Raw genomic sequence first — 6,491 nt, forward strand, 5'->3', positions numbered from 1 at the left:
ATCGTCGGTTGCTGTAATATACATAAATCGATTGCAAATTTAACAAGGAACACGATACAATCAACAAAAACATCTAATAACCCCTAGAACAAAAAACCCCAAATTTCAATTAAAAACATTCATACGGGTTATAAACCCTAATTTTGAAATTCGAAAATTAAACCCAATTTTGAACATGTTATTGAACTCCAAATCAGTCATATAATATATCAAAATCATCAGGAAGAAAAGCTCTACATCATGCAATCATCCAAACAATCATCCGAACAAAATTCATAATTTTAATCAAAATAATTCGAAAATAAATTAAAATATAGAAAATAAACCTTGATTTCTGCAGTTCTGAAACTTGTAGATACTGAAAGAACACCTCAAACCCTTCGTTTTGGTTACTCGAGCTTCTCAAGCAGAAATCACTAACACCTTGAAATTGTAGTTTGATTCTTGAAAGGTTATATGAATATAAGTATTTTCTCTGTAAAATTATATAGTTACTGGCTGCAAATGATTTTCTGTACAGAATAAAATACGGTAAGGGCTATTTGTATTTACGGAATATTGGTACCCCGTTGGATCATACCGGATATAAAATAGTACGTTTATTTATAAAAATAGATCCAAAACGGTACCGGTTTCAGGATAATTATCCAAATCTGTATAATTTGTACTGCGGTCTTGGTCTCAGCGCCTGGTTACACGTATTACGAGGTGATAATTATAACATTTTAATAAAAAGATCCCGTTTATCAAAAATACAAGTTTTATTGATTTACCGAAACAAATTTTATATCGAAAATATTGCGCCGGGACCTGCAAAGGACAAACCGTACGCCAGATCGAAAAAGTCAAAACATGGAAAATGTTCGGAATATTGCAATTAGGTTATGAAGGAGTTCTCAGAAGAGTTTCAGGTTATAAAAACGTAAAAACGGGTGAAGTCGGCTGGTTCCCGATTATATAAAATGATTTAAAAATACTTGGAAAAAGAAGTTATTAAATCCATAAACTTTCTATAAAATCATAAATCAACATAAAAATAAATAGAAAGATATGACAATTATCTATATTTTATTTTGGATATATAAAAATTAAAATACTCAATTTATATTATTTTTAATCACCCAAACACATATACCACTTAACAAATAATTCACAAAATACATACTAAACATGCATAATATTTATTTATTAACCAAAATAATTACACGATATATCCCATATATTACAGCGGCCGCCCTGACCTTCTGGAATTTCTGATTTTTCTTGCTTCCTTGACTTCAATTGCTGGTTTCTTTCGTGCTAACTCCCGAGGCTCCATCCTAACACCCCTTTAGCATAGAAATAATGTAAAAACTATTCCTTCTTCCAAATATACCCAGAAATGCAAAACACATCAAAAACACAAATAACTTGAGTACAAATCACCAATTCGAGCCTTTACGAAGCGTTCTAAGTGGATATAAATTCCACTTATCACACCCCCAAACTTGAATCAATGTTTGTCCTCAAACATAAACAGACTCAAAGAACAAAACAAAAAATGCATGAATGCAACTAACATGAATGCAACTAGCCCCTTAGAATAACTTAACCAGCCAACGAGCAACATCTCAAATAATGCAATTATTCTCGCAAAGTTCAATCAAATCCAAAAAATGACTCACAAGCCAAAAACGTGTGTGTGTGTAATTGCTTATCAGATATACTCTCGAAACTAGATCAATAATCATAACTCACCTCTCGTCAAGACAATCACAAGGTTATAAACAGAATAAACGATAAACACAAAATGATTGACAACACTTCAATTTTATCAGAGTTATACAAGGATTCATGCCTTTATTGATAATACATAAAAACACAAACATGTTTATTTGATCGTGCAATGAGCGAGGTCCACAAAAGACTCATGCAATAATACCCATGTAGCGAGCCTTAGGTTAGCGGATCCCAGACTATAAAAGTCTTAGGTCACCGGGCACAAAGTCCCCTAGAACTTAATAACTCAAGTATTAAAGAGCCCACTCGTGATTATTTATGCATAACAAATATTTTTTTTCTTTTTCTTTTTTTTTCTTTTTTTCTTAAGTTCTGAACGAGTGCGTTTCGCTCCATCTCGCTCAACCCTAGACTATTCATATAAATATGATCCGGCTACTAGCCATTTGACTCCAAGCCACAACTAGCATTGATATTCAATTTTTTTCTCCAATTTTAAAAATCCATGTTATTTTGTCACTAAGAGAATAACATAAATTCTAGACATAAATAAGTGATTAAACCTCGACAAACAAACAAGTCATGATCATGATCTAGAACTCAATCAACCTATAAGACTTAGTGAAAATTTTCTTATTTCTAGCACATAAATCAATTCATTAGGACTTAACATTCCTCTATACGATATCACTACACTCGAATCAATATCACAAATTAATCGGAAAAGCAACCTAAGGGATCATGATATGATTCCAATGCAACTATATGCAGCATACTAACATGATAACAAATACGTAAACAAAAAATAAAAAAATAACTACAAGAAAAATATGCAAACTATATGAACTAAACTATCATGAATATGCGTCTATATGGACTCACACATAAATATTCCTTAACTATCACCCCCAAACTTAAAAATTTCACTGTCCTCAGTGAAGGCAATAGCAAGGAATCAAGGCATACCTAGTTAGCGGGAGGATCACCCTCTTCGGGTGGAGGATTAGGTGGCCAATCAACCTCGACACCAGTGTCTCAGAAAATAGTACCGAGAGCATGTGTCAAATCTTCAGCAAAATGTCGGTGGATGTCATGGATGGACTTAATATGCCAAATCGACCTTCTATATTGCGCATCACCAAGACCAAACTTATCAACTGTCCGTGATGCATGAGAGGGACCATCTGTAAACACGGGAGGAACCGTCCGGTCACCCTTTAGATTATCATATATATAATCCAACCCCTTATTAGGGGGTGCACCTAAAAATGCATAACTCAAATGATCTGGCAGCAGTTTGAGCCCAAGTATGGGAGCTTCTTCAATAGACGGCTTGAGACGCTCCTGAGAAATTTTTAGCTCTACTAACCCAAGAGAATCGAATGGCATATCCAACTTCCTCTTTCACAGAGGTGCATTCAAAACCTGCAGTTGCTTTGCTCCTTCTTCATCTTCAATAACCGATTCCCCTATTAAGGATCTCCTTAAGGTATCTGACTTTGGCAATTGCTCAAGCTCTGAATTCACGACAGAGTCGACCAGCTCTACTTTAAAGCACTCCTCTTCATCAGTTGGGAATTTTGTTGCTTTGAACTCATTAAAGGTGACCTCTTGATCTAGAATCCTCATTGTAAGCTCTCTCTTCTACACATGGATCAGAGTTCGGCCAGTAGCTAAGAATAGTCTCCCCAAGATAATGGAAATCTTCTTATCTTCCTCAAAGTCCAGAATTATAAAATCAGCAGGGAAGATGAGATTGTCCACCTTAACCAAGACATCCTCCAGTATTCCTCATGGATAAGCGATGGAACAATCAGCTAGTTGCAATGACATGTATGTCGGTTTCGGATCAGGTAGACCAAGCTTCTTGAAGATAGATAAGGGCATCAGATTGATGCTAGCTCCCAAATCACACAAGCATTTGTCGAAAGACAAGTTCCCAATAGTACAAGGAATAGTGAAACTTCCAGGATCTTTAAGCTTCGGAGGCAATTTCTGTTGCAGCACAGCACTGCATTCCTCCGTAAGAGCAACGGTCTCTAAGTCATCGAGCTTCACTTTTCGAGAGAGAATACTTTTCATAAACTTCGCATAGCTAGGCTTCTATTCAAGAGCTTCAGCGAAAGGTATGTTGATGTGAAGTTTCTTGAAAACTTCCAAGAACTTAGCAAATTGCTTATCCAACTTCTGCTTCTGCAACCTTTTAGGAAAAGGTGATGGAGGATAGACCTGTTTTCCCCTGTATTACCCTCAGGAGGAGTCATGATAACAACTTTCTTCCTTAGTTTCACCTCAGCATCCTTCAACACCTCTTCTTCAGCCATAACTTCATTATCTGAAACTTGAGATTTTTCAGGGCTTGCAACCTTCCCAGACCTCAATGTAATTGCCTTAACCTGCTCTTTTGCTTCCCTCTTTCCTGGAACTTCTATGTCACTAGGGAGTGTACCAGGTTGTTGATTCAACAAAGTATTGGCAATCTGCCTAATTTGATTCTCCAGAGTCTTGATAGAAACCGCTTGGCTCTTGCACATGAGCCTCAACTCCTCCAATTTAATTTTTTTTCATTAGATTGACTTGTATTTCCATACGGTAGTTGTCGAAGTTAGAGTTGTTGTCTAGGTGCATATTGCGGTTGTTGAAAACTAGGAGGGTTGAATAGCTTTGTTGCATACTGCTGATAAGGCTGTTGTACCGCATTCTAATTGTTGCTCCAGCTGGAGTTAGGATGATAATTGTATGGAACTGGTTGCTGCGATCTCTGAAAGTTGCTCACAAACTGAGCAGATTCACTAGATATAGCGCATTGCTCCGTCACATGCGAACCTGCACATAACTCACAAACTCTGGGTATCTGATTAACTCCATAGTTAGCCAGATAATCGATGTTCATAGACAACGCCTTTAGTTGAGCAGTGATAGTCGTAGCTGTATCCACTTCAAGAACTCCCGCTACCTCGCCCTGTGGCAATCTCTAGGCTGGATACTGATATTCATTAGCAGCCATCAGTTCAATTAGATCATAAGCTTCCTCATAGCTCTTTTCCCGTTATGCTCCACCTAATGCTGCATCAAGCATGGATCTTGACTGTACTCCCAAACCGTTATTGAAGCAATTGATGATCATCCAGTCAGGCATCCCATGATGAGGACACTTCCTAAGCATCTCCATATAACGCTCCCAAGCTTCACATAAAGACTCTCCCGATTGCTGCGCAAATTGAGTAAGAGCATTCCCGATTACAGCTGTCTTTGCCATAGGGAAGAATTTAGTAAGAAACTTCTGAGCAAGATCTTCCCAAGTAGTGATAGCACCTGCTGGTAGAGAATGAAACCAGCACTTAGCTTTATCCCTCAGAGAGAATGGGAAAAGCCTTAGCTTAACAGCATCTTCAGAAACATTGTTGAATTTGAAAGTGTCGCAGGTCTCGATGAAATCTCTAATATGCATGTTGGGATCTTCCGTTGGAGAACCCCCAAACTGGACTGAATTCTATACCCATTGAATCGTGCTAGACTTGATTTCAAAGGTATTAGTAGAAATGGCTGGTCTGACAATGCTAGACTGAATGTCATTGATTTTCGGTTGAGAATAATCCATCAAAGCTTTCCTATCTGCTGCTGGTTCTCCCATTGCAATAAAACGAGAGTACCTGAAATACACAACTAAAGTAAACCTTGTAAGAAAATAATCTGAGTCATTAAACTTTAACGACCATTGATGACAAGCACATAAACTAAATTTAACACCGAGTCCCTGGAAGCGGCGCCACAAACTTGTTAGAGCGAAAATACGCACTAAAATTACACGCAAGTATACGCGTTCGCAAGTTGTATAAGATATAAATCAGACTCATACCCACAGAGACTCTTTTCAGTTAACTTAAGATTATGCACCTATGCAACAATGGTATGGTTATCGCTCAATGCCAAGATAATAACAAGTTAAGATGTTTATAACTAAGGTTAAACTAACATGCAATTAACTAAGAATAAAAGTGATTGAATTATCTAATGAGACAAACATGGGATTCTAACTTCATTACTACTTCATTCAAAATCATTATTCTTAACCTTAGCATGCAATGGTGATGACAACTAATCAGATAACAGGAAACTAGTAAACACCAACTTTCGTTGTACGAATACCCTACTACAAGATATCCATAAAAGAGATGAAAGCTGAATATACGCCAATTATGTTGAGACCCTATATATCTATAGAACTTGATAACATAAATATTTAATGAACAAGTTATCTATCGTGATTACATAGGTCAAGTAAGATGGTTAAAATTACCTACGAATCATGCATAATAAATACATGAACCTATGCTAGCATGGCAAGTTCTAAATCTCTATATTCACTGTTAATTCAATAGAGATTAACACACAATCTTATATGTTAGCTGCCCACATAAGACGAATAAGCACAACCAATACTAGGATATCAATCAATCACCACATACCAAGATATTGAAATAAATTAACTATAGAAATCAGAACCCCATGATAACGATTAGTTCATAACCTAACTTATCGACACCATGGGTTCCAATGAAAGCATGGTAAATAACTAAGATAAACTAGGTCTGAAATAACTGAATAATAATAACAAAGTACGTTAACAAGAGTATTAGGTTCAAACAACAAAGAAAACAAGCATCCAAGATTACAACTTAAGTTAAGAATTACTAGTAAAAATAAGATCTTCTTCTCCTTTGTTGTATTATGCTATTAGGTCTTCTTGCTGCTATCTCCTTGCTCTTCTA

At 36.4% G+C, this 6,491-nt stretch overlaps 1 non-coding gene across 1 annotated transcript; it reads left to right on the top strand.

Annotated features, from left to right (window-relative positions):
* The first annotated feature begins 4,856 nt into the window (after positions 1 to 4,856).
* On the top strand, positions 4,857 to 4,963 carry LOC141722129 (small nucleolar RNA R71). Its single transcript, XR_012575158.1, has one exon. It is a non-coding gene; the product is annotated as a small nucleolar RNA R71 (small nucleolar RNA).
* Positions 4,964 to 6,491: the final 1,528 nt, after the last annotated feature.

Source organism: Apium graveolens, chromosome 4 (genome assembly GCF_009905375.1).
Source record: "Apium graveolens cultivar Ventura chromosome 4, ASM990537v1, whole genome shotgun sequence".
NCBI lineage: Eukaryota > Viridiplantae > Streptophyta > Magnoliopsida > Apiales > Apiaceae > Apium > Apium graveolens.